Genomic DNA, 11,420 nt, shown 5'->3' with positions numbered 1-11,420 from the left:
AGCCGTTAGACATGTTTAGGCTGGCAGGGAAAAGATTAACAGAAAAGAAACTCTGTATTCAAAAGTCTACCCACTTTTAAGCATATTTTTAGTAGAGGAGTTGACATATTTATTGCTCAGTACTAATATTGCCTTCCTTTGCAAGTAAACATATAGTTGCATAATTCACAAATGCATATTTCATCAAGAGACTGCAAAGATGTCAAAAGACAAGAGCAGAGCTCAGATTTAAAGCTGTCACCACAACAAAATGCAACCCTCTCTATTTTTAATTGTCTATGTAGGCCATACCTTTTCCTCTCATTAGTTTTATCAAGTACCAGCTGCGAAGATTTGTGTTTCCCATCATACTCTAGCTTGACAGCACCCCTCAAACAGACCATCCACATTCTTCCAGTTAAACAACTATTTTGCCCTTCCATACTCATCATTAGAATTATTTGGCATCAACAAGTGGGTGTGGGTATATTTTTGTAATTACAAAGTGTGACACATACAGTTTACAATACCATTGCAACCCACATACTGGGAAAACAGTGTTACAGGTACTTAGTTTCCGGAAGTTTGTCCGAACCTCAAATCAGATAACTCATACAAGCACATAGCTGTTAGCCAGCCAGTCTACAGCAATCATCCATGAGCATTCCTGGTGTTCAGCAAATGCAAAGGAACTGAAAGTTCTCTTCCACAGATGGATACACTCATGCAAATTAGTACACGCCACAAAAAGTGTGTACGTTGGCAACTGCCACAGATCATGGAATAATGACTGTGGTAATTTGTTTATATATTTATACTGTAATTGTAATTAACTGAATACTTTGGTTTAAGAAGCTTTTTTAGAAATAAAAAGTAAATTTTAATAAAAAAACAGTCATATTTAAAAGTGCATCAGAATGACTGCATTTATCTAAATATCAGTTATTTTTAGAAGTACATTTCACATCATCTGTTTATAACTTCATTTTATCTGAGCTACACTTCTGTCCTCTTAACCCCATCCACTGACCGATTCCACATCTCCCACCAACTGGAACCACTACTCCTGCTTTCCTCCCCCCTCACTGGCCATACGGCACATTACTGGTCTTGGGAGGGTGATACAGACACACCCGTGTTGGCCAACGCATCATGATCACAGATCCAACAACAATTACTGGGTCTGGTCTTCATACCTCGCTTCCTTCACCCGTAACTCATTAGGATGTCAAGTTATACCTTCAGCCATGCCAACGTGTAATCAGTAAGAAAAATTAAAGCATATTAATTAGAGTGGTGACTTCAAAATTCAGGAGGTGGAAATTGATGAACGCTTCCACAGACAATATCTCTCAGGCATGAACTGGCCTTGGGAGGATTACACTACAGCAAACTAAGCCTTGCTCTTTCAACCGATGCACCTTAGCTATTCAGAATACCTCTGTGTAACCAAGCCTTTCCCCAGCTGGTGATCAACATGAAATTTACTTGGAGGACACAGTACTTCAGCAGAAAAGCCTAGTGAATTTACAGAAATCAGGAGACGGTCTACTCTACCGGCATATTTAACAGTGAAACGGGCTTTCTCCTAAACTTGCATTTTTAATTAAAACTTAATGTAGCATGAAAAAAAGCACTTGGTGATTACTAGGGGAAAAAAAAAATATATATAATCTGTATTAATGCAAAACTGCTGCTTTAAATTTATTCTCTCCACACCTTTAAACAATGCAAAATCCACATCCTTGTTAAAGAGCTGCCTTTCAGGAAAGCATAAATAGAAAACTGAAGTTGTATACACAACTTTAAAATGCACGATTTTACTATTCCAGCTACCAAATGAAGGAATTCCTAGCTTTTTTACAATTTCAAAGTACTGGAAAAAAGCACACGGAAAAAAAAAAAATTGGCCTCCTTCAGTATTGGAAAATTGAACTGGTGTTACTAAATTACACAGAGATATTATACCAAAACCAACACCCACACACCCCCCAAAATCAAATAAAGCAAGACAATCAAATGTGGCAGCCAGTTTATAGCCCATAATAGACAAAACATGCACTTTATCAACTCTTATTAGGAGAAAATGGTGAGCCATAGTTAGGGCTCATCCACCCTGCCTATAGACAGCTAAAGGATCTTCAATTAAACCATCAGTAAAAGGCTAACTTTGCCTCAATTCAGTGCTTTACCTAAAAAAATGTACTTATCACTGTCAAAAAGTAATTTTTATTCTTTTCTATTAAATCACAGATTTATATAGAAGCGATATAGAAGCTTGTCATTTGCATGGGGTTGAATTCCTTACTAAATTCTATGAAACTACTTTTAACTTGATTCTCTGAAATTGCATAAAATCTGTTAATTTCTACAATTTTTACAATGAATTAAAACAAAAGTCATGGTAAAATACTAATGTTACATACTGAAAGGAATCCCACACAACAGTGCTTTAAAAAGTGAAACCCCATTACACTTGCACTCATTCAGTATTTTTCACAAAATGTTCTCAGAAAGGGAACCAAGGCCTAATGGCTGATATTCAAAGAAAGTACATCTCAACCTTCCATTAACATCACTGAAGTGAATCAGTGAGATACATATATGTATATGCTAAGACTTGAATGAGGCTCACACTTAAGAAAAAATACAGAAAAAAACAAGACTCCCCCATCTTCAAATCAGTGTATTTCAAGTCACTGACAGCAGTAAAACAACAGCTATAATTTATTTCTCAAAAGCCTGTTATGCAAACTAATTGTTCTAGTTATTACACCTTCCGGACAAGCATTTCATGTTTTAAGGCATTTTCCATTTCAGAAAATATTTGATTACATACTATCAATTTTATCACAATGGTAGACAATCACTTTAATCAGTTTGCAGTTCTTAGTTACACTGAATGGCTACGATAGATTCCTTCATTTTAACTTGTGATAGAGTATCGTATTTCCACACAAGTAAAAATGAATCAGCAAGCAACAGAAAGCCGATACTGCTATTTATTAGCAGTATATAGAACCAATAACCACAGTATTGTAGAGAGGGAGATTTTTTTTTCCCCTGTGTCTCCTTAAAACTAAATTTCTGCAGCTTCACTGGCTCCTTCCCTCAACTCGTACCTTCCTTTTTGGAGTTTGTCAGAGGATCAAAAGTATTGCTTTCCATATCTGCAGTTACATGGCTGACTGCCTGACAGGCTGACTGGTCACTTGGGGGCTGACAAACAGAATACCTAACAGTTCAAGTTTTTCTGCCTTTCCCTAAAGGAGACAATCAAGTAATGCCTTCTCTACCCATCTGCTATTTTTCACAAGCCTATAGGAAAGGAGTATTTGCCAAATGAAGTAATCACTGATTGAGAGATTCAAAAGCTACTAGAGGAAAGCACAGACAGAAGCAGACCAATTGCACAAATTGTATTTTCTTCGAAAAACTAGCTACAGAGATTTGTTGTTTCAACATTAAGGCAAATTTCCCAACGGTGAACTAATTTGAATTTCCTTTCAGAAAGAGGCTGAAAAAAAAAAAAAAAAAAAGGACAAGAATCTTGAACTGGATTATCCAAGAACAAAACAGAGCTTTGCATACCCTGTGGAGAAAGAGACAGACTAAATAAGAACAAAAATATAGGGACCAATTCTATCACTGAAATAGGGAGATTAGTTGGCTCCAGACCTTCAAAATACAAACCAGCATATAAACACAAATAGTTTAACAAGGAACACTCACAACTAGACAAACCATAATTTTAGTCTTCATTGCTGTCCAAGGATATTTTTTATTCTGAATCAAGTTTAATATCGTATTTACATACTGAACAGCATTATCGTTAGCATTTCTGTAGTAATAAATATTCCCCTGTAAAAGAACTTTAAAATAACTGTGTGCCAGGTAGGGAAAAAGCTATTTTTTCCAAACCTTGAGCACAGTACAATACAACTGACTAGTCGTGACAGTGGATTGTGCAGATTCAAGAAACGCTGTACTATGACCAGTGTGGTTACTCTTGGAAACCTAATTTTAAACTCCTCTCTGCACCACTTTTGACAGTTCAACAGCTGCTCTGCTTAGCTGACAGCACGTAGAAATCACCTTCACTGACAAAATGAATTTGACGTTTTATTCAGGGTCAGTGATGACCTGGAGCAATACCTGCTCTGAAATACTGCCTTTTTCTCCTCATGGATTTATATATGGAGCAGATACCCACAGAATAAACCACGGGGCTTCTTTAAAGGACTGGCTTAGCAGCATACAAGCATACTTTCCAGCATACAATCCAAGTGCAGCTCACATCAGACATTAAAGGGTTGCATCTAAAGGACAAACCAGGAAAGCTGAGGTTTGTAAACACCTACCTCAGACACTCCTTCTAGGCACGAGTGTCAAAGCACGTTCTGCAGAGCTTGAAATCCCTATGGAGCAGGGGAAAGACCCAGCCTAACCCACCCTATGCTATCAGACAAGCTGCACATAAATTAATACCACTATCTAATGTTCTTGATTCAGATGCTCCCTCCTCCACCCCAATTATATTTACCATGCTGACTTAAAAATATGGGCCCACATGAAACTAAGACACATTACTGAATATTGCAGACAATCCTAAAATGGTGGAAGGGGTGGGTAGCGTATCAGCTTTGGGCCACACATGATGTTCTTTCAACAAAATAGTAATCCTACCATGCCACTGCTCCACAAGCCTGGAATTTCACTTACAGCATACACACAGAAGGAGGAATATGAAGTTTCCTCTCCTTTCCCCAAACCATGTGGACAGAGCTATCTTCTATATATGAAACCAGCTCTTTTTCTTTGCTGGCAAGAGAATCAAAAAATTGTGACTGACAGCATAAGGCTAGACAGGCATTTTATTACCAGAAGTGATCGACGCTTAGCTAACTACCTTTTATGAATCAAAAGAACAGAATTACTATGCAAATGACTCCATCATCTAAGAAATTATTTCATCTCCCTTCTTAGCCAGTTAATGCCCAAGACTGAATTACTTCAGTATAACTAGCAGTCCTTTCAGACAGTCAACAGAAGCACAGAGGTTATAAGAGTAGAAAAATACTAATAATAGGAGCTATGACACTCACGACACCTCCCCTCAAAAAACTGAAATAATTGCTAAATGAAAAATCACACAAATACTATCATTATCTGTCACGAACTCCTGCGTGATCCAACTGATTCTATTCTTCACTTCTCTCCCCAATTTGTTTCTAGTACTGTATTTACCCAAATGGAAGAAAAGGCTTTTTGTCCAAGTATTTAAATTTACTTATCAATTTACTTTAATTTACTCATCAATATGACTGCAGGAGCAGAAACCCTCCAGTGACAAAGGAGCACAAGTATGCCCAGGCCAGCCCAAAGTAGGACTGTAGCAGACTTTTATTGAAAAAATTAATAACTATATAAAACAAAGTCATTAAAATATTGCATAAAACCCCACAACCAATTTCAAGATTAAATATATAAATCATACTAGTATATGAAATTCTATTTATATTTTTAAATAAGCTTTAAAAAGGTCCTAGCAATGAGATCTTTCTAAATCTCGAGATGTTAAAAAAAAAAAAAAAAAAAAAAGAACCTAATAGGTGGCGAGCATTTCTGAGACAAATTTTGCTCACAATGAAGTAAGGATCTCACTGCATCCACAGCTTAAAATGAAAGTATGGACTTTAATTCCACTCTAGAGGAACACAGCTCCAGACCAGAGTACAATATTTATTATCTAATTGCTAATATGGTCCTGCACTATGACAGACATAGTAACAGTGGAGGTATTTAATTTATGACTCTATTTCTAAAAGCGTTGTTTGTTTGCAGTTTCCTTCATTTCTTTGGTTACCTAAACCAAATTGACCTTGCTGCACAGTGGGTTCTAAATACAGGTTTGTTTCCTCTGTGCTCTTTCACATAGACTAATTCCTCTTGATTCTCTCTTCACTCACATCTCTCTTTGGCATAGCAGACTAGATGCCCTAGCTTATACAGCATTCTGTTAAAGGCAAACAAAAGTCTAGAAGCGTTTCTACATGTCCTGTATATACTTTCCACTTATTCTGTATATTAGGAGGAGGCTTTTTTCCCTTCTGTTTGTGGAGTAACTAGTTTAACAGAGCATTCGGGGCTTTAAATAACGCTAAAGGTCTGCAACATTGCAAGCCTTCTAAACTGGGTACCCTTTTTGTTAATTTTTCCCTTCTGTTGTTGAAAGATTGTGCAAATGCCTCCTTTAACAAGTAAGCATTGTCTAGCATTATTTTCCATATAACACAGTCTTAATGACACAAGTTATTTCTGCCAGATCATAAAAAAACTATTCCAAACAACCATGATAACCGAATCCAGAAGCATCTTCCTTCTCTGAGTCAGAAAGAAGCTCGCCCGCATTCTTAAGGGTTATTTTCTTTTCCTCTCATACAAAACATTATGTTTTGCAGTAGATAAAACTGTATACACGCTATGCAACAAGAGAAACATAGATCATACCAAAAACTAAAGAAAAATTTAAAACTTTCAGTTAAGGACCATTCAAATTTCTGGCCAGAATCTGCTACCTGTACTCACACTAAACACCCTATTTTCACCCAGCAATCAGATTGAAATGCAAATACATTCCTTAAAATGGAATAATTAAGAGCAGAAAGAGATGCCAGAAACTTAATCCTCATTGCTAGTATATTCAGAGTACTGTCATAGTTCCAGGCCAACTCTAATAACTTCAGTAAACGCAAAGGTGCCCTATTAGGCATAGTTAAGGTATAGCATAGGTTTGTAAATAGAAATATTTAAGGCATCTGGCAATGATGTCGGCCATATAGTGACTTACAGTCTTAGAACAATTGTAGACAAAAACAAACAATCAAACAGCTAACACGCATACTTCCACTAAGCAGAGTAACATAAAGAAGCAACAAATGCACATATTAGACTGATATCCGAGTGTATTAAATATCAGTCAGTGTTTAATGATGCAAAGGTGGACCTCTCAGTGCCTCTATCAGAGAATATCTTTCCAGAACAGAACATCCTTTTTGTAAGAGAATCAGTATTTACCTGGAAATCAGCTTGCTACTTAACGTACGTAATTACTGTCTAGTATGCAAGTTAAAGAACCGGGTGTAACTAACACAAGTAACCACAAGCATTTTTATTATAAGGATATTCCTGCAGATAGTTTATGTAAGCCATCTATTTAAATCCTGAAGGAAGGCAATCCCACACTATGACAAAATAAGAAAGGAATAGAACATGAAGTGCCAGCAGAATATAACTAATATCCTCATAATAAAACTAATCAGGCCACTGAAAACTAAACGCAACAAGAATAAGATTTCAAGAAGATACAAGAAGATAGTAGAATAACATTCTCTCTTTGCCTTATAAAAAGGGCAAAGTCAGAATAGCTGATAATTTTTCACATATTTGATACATCAAGGTATTAGGATTACTTCATTTTTATCAGAATGAGTTCTAAGTTTTTACATATTGTCATTCATAGACTGAAAACAAATAGTGTGCTGCCTTCTTTCCAAGCATCTCACAACTGAAGATGAGATTTGCAATTTTAAAGTGCTTAAATGCCACAGTAGACTTCAACGATAGTTCACAACAAAGTAATAACTTGTGATCCTTTAATTCTTAGCATAAGTTTTATTACCACAAAATCAGTAAGACTTTTGTTACCAAGTTCTGAATGAAAATTTGAACATTGCTCCTTCTGCTAATTAGTGACAATCTCATCATGTAAATTGACATACACTAGATCTCAGGCCTCTCTCAGCCAACAAAACATTTACTCAAGTACCTTCAGTTTGGGAAATGGAGCATGTTATATGATGTGAAAGAACAACAGATGGCAAAAGTTTGTTAAAAAATGTTGACTATTTGTACTATTTGTACTTAAACTGACAGAGCAAGTTGATCACAAATCTTTCCAATACAATGTTCCACTTAGCTCAGCTCTTTCTTGGCCTATAACATCTCTTAAAAAGCGAGACTGGTAAGTAAAAGAAAGAAGACAGACAGATCGCACAAGCATTTTGCAGAGAGAGGGGAAAATGAATCTTAAGATTTCATAAATTTAAAAAAAGAAAAAAAAAATCCTTAGGATGAAAGACAGTAAAACAACAGCAATTTAAGTGAAGCAATACAGCTGCTCTGTCAAATTTTCTATTTCACACTGTGATTCAGAGATTAAGCAAGCATTCAGCATAAAGAACTCATTACCACTCCAGCAAATTTTTATCCTGCAAGGAGCAGATGTAGCTCTCATAGAACCCGTATTACACAGAAATGATCCATGATAGTTTACTGCCAGCAGCATTGCTCGATGCATCACCTAGGCCCCTCAGTTCTCAAGTATTAACTGTCTTCTCGAGTCTACAGCTGAACAACATACAGCTACAACCTGTAAAAACCGCAGAAGTGCACGATGAACACATACTATAGTGAGAAGAACACGTCTTGTTTTTCTTATTGTTTGCTTCCTACAGATACAGTTATTTATGGCACATCACTTTGTAAACTGCTTTGCATATTTATTCTAACATTTGGGATGCGGGTACAAATCTATTCAGTAGTTAAAGCATTTGGTTTGGGTTTTTTTAGTCTGTGCGATAAACACTGAACTGGGCTCCATTTTGCCCCTATTGCCCACAGATTTATCCATTATATATACACATTATCACAAAAATACTATTGGTCACAATAGCGCATCCTCTTCTCTAACAAAGCAATGATGGCTAGGTAAGGTACAGGCTCCAAAGTCTTGCATGCAAGGAATAAAATTCATAACAGTATACCAGCATGATGATAGCAGAAAAAAAATATAGTAAAGAGAAATTGTGAAGAAATAAAAAAGATTTAGAGAAGCTTCTTGGTAGATTATGTATTGTTTATTTTTCCTGTAGCTCAGCTGCATGGAAGTTTTTCCTTCATATTAGTAAAAGGTTTATAATACACAAGAGTTTTATTATATGAACAAGAACCACATCCTTCAAACACTGCCAAGTTTGAGTCCCAAGAGGCAGCCTGACATTAATCATCTGTTCAATACTACGTAAGTTTCAGACCATCTCTTACCAGTTTTTCCACTTTTATTTTTCCTGTATTTTATATTCCTATTCCTATGGTCTTCCACAAAATAGTACTTTATTTTTTTGATACAATCATTTGTATAGCTGACTTGCTATTAAATGCCTAATTAAAAGTTAAGGTGGTTTTTTTCTTCACCTGGTATCCCTCTATTCTTTCACTCACTGGAACAGTAAACCTAATAACAGGTTAATATTTCAGAAAGTCCTAAGATCAATACTTACTTCTTAACTATAAACAATTTCATTATGATGTTAACCTTGAAGACTACTAAAACCAAGACCATAGTTACCAGACCTGGGCAGGAATGACTAAGTTGAGGAAAGTGAAACTGACCACACGTGCTACAAAAAACTGAAACGTGCTACAAAAAACTGAAACGTGCTACAAAAAGAGGAAAGTACAAATATCTTTGCTATTAAATTTTAAAAACTGGGAAACTAGGAGAAACTAAAAGTGATCCTGTTTACAGCAAAACAGAAGAATCCAGCTAAACTGTGTAAAGCAAGAAAAACTCCCCGCATGTTCAATAAAACTACAGACAGATAGCATTTATTGTTAGAAAAAACATACATTTCTCAATAAAGCTTTTCCTTCCTAACTACTAGGGAGCCAAGCTGCTCTCCAAATCATATTGCACATGGGGACCTGAAGGACAGTGGTTTAGGAAACTGGTCTGCTGTCATGTGTTGACAGGAAAAGGCTGAGAATTGACATTTGAAACAGTTCTAGCAAAATAACAATAAATCCCCCCCGACAAGGTGTAAAAGGTAAGACTCATTTTCAAAATTGCGTTGTTCTCCTCTGCAACACAGCAAAAAGAAACCGGTTTTCTATATTTTTTGCAATGCTTTTAGTCAAGATTTGTACTGGAAGAGACTGCCTTACTGACTACCAAAAGAAAGTCTAAGAAGAAGAATAATTGTTTTCTCCAAATGCCACAGGAAAAAAGAAAAGAAACAAATTTTATAAATTTAAGCCGTGACTACGAGAGCACAAGAACAAAATGGTAAAACACCTATCAACACCTTTTCAAAAATTAATTTAACCTAATCATCAAGTTCTGAAGCAATTCTCCAGCAAGAGTAGCAGGCATGTACAATCCAAAGTAGTTTTAAGCTGCTTTAAAGAATTACAAGAGCATTTAAATAACAGCATTTTAAATAAAGCAACAGACAAGACTCACATAGGTTTTTTTCTAATCCAATAAAACTGTCTTAAGTTTCAGGTAAGTTTTGTCTCAGCTTTATACGGAAGTAACTGAAAGTATAAAGTCCTTCCCACCAGAGGGATGCATAACCACAGTTCAGAAGTCTAGGTAACCATTAATGGAACTGGTAAGAAGGAACACTGGTAGGGGCCTACAAATTAGTTTAAACACATAATAAAAATATATAAGCAAAGAATTTAGGACTGCATTGTCATATTTTCAACTCTGATAAAATTATGACACAAACAAAAGCTATAAAGTGTTCAGACAAAATTTAAGGAGGGACTGGAATCTCTTAACTGATCTTTTTGAGATGCAAGACTCAGCATGTTCTTCTAAATTCGGAGATGGTTGCGTAGTTCTCCATGGCAACCCAGGATGCACATACCCTGCAGCCTGCTGGCAAGAACCTAACAGGAACAGCACATTAGGCTGAAAAAGCATCTAAAGCAGAAAAAAGGCCACAATTTCAAGGTGGGGTACAATTTACAGCTTTGCAACCAGGTCAATAAAGGGACAAAGAAGAATTCCTGATTAAACATGCTCCTCCGCTCAAAAAGTGAACAAGCAAAAGAAGAAGGGGAGGTACTAGACTAGCAAAAGCTACAGTCTAGTGGATAAATAAGACTAGGTGTGGTGTAAGTTTAGATATGCCACAACATAACGCCTAACTCAAGTTCTTGCAGAGTTTGGAGCTTGTTCCCTGTATACTCCATTCTTCACAGCATGTTTGCACGTCCATTGGTTCCTGTTACATTAATAGCCTGTTTCATTCACCCCCTTAAAGTTTTATTTACTATTTATCATCCTTACCTATCTCGTTAAGCACAACACAACTGATTAAAGATATCGGATGTAATGCCTTTCTGTTACTAACTCACTCTAGAGAAACAAGGGTGATCTCTCAATGATACACAGTCAATAAAGGCTGGTTGTTTTTGTTTCCAAAGAAGTGAGGTCGACGACTGCCAGAAGCACCACTTAAAGTCAAAACGCCGGGCTTCAGACACAAACCGTAGCTTTCCAAAGCTGACTACACTATAAGTTTATTCGCCATCGCATCAGGCCGCTCAGAAGCGGCTCTGCGACAAAGGCCGCTGCAGCCTTGTGAAGC

Source organism: Charadrius vociferus, unplaced genomic scaffold, assembly GCF_000708025.1.
Source record: "Charadrius vociferus isolate BGI_N301 unplaced genomic scaffold, ASM70802v2 scaffold163, whole genome shotgun sequence".
In the NCBI taxonomy this organism is placed as follows: Eukaryota; Metazoa; Chordata; class Aves; order Charadriiformes; family Charadriidae; genus Charadrius; species Charadrius vociferus.
The sequence above is the reverse complement of the archived record's forward strand: the minus strand, read 5'-3'. Positions refer to the sequence as shown.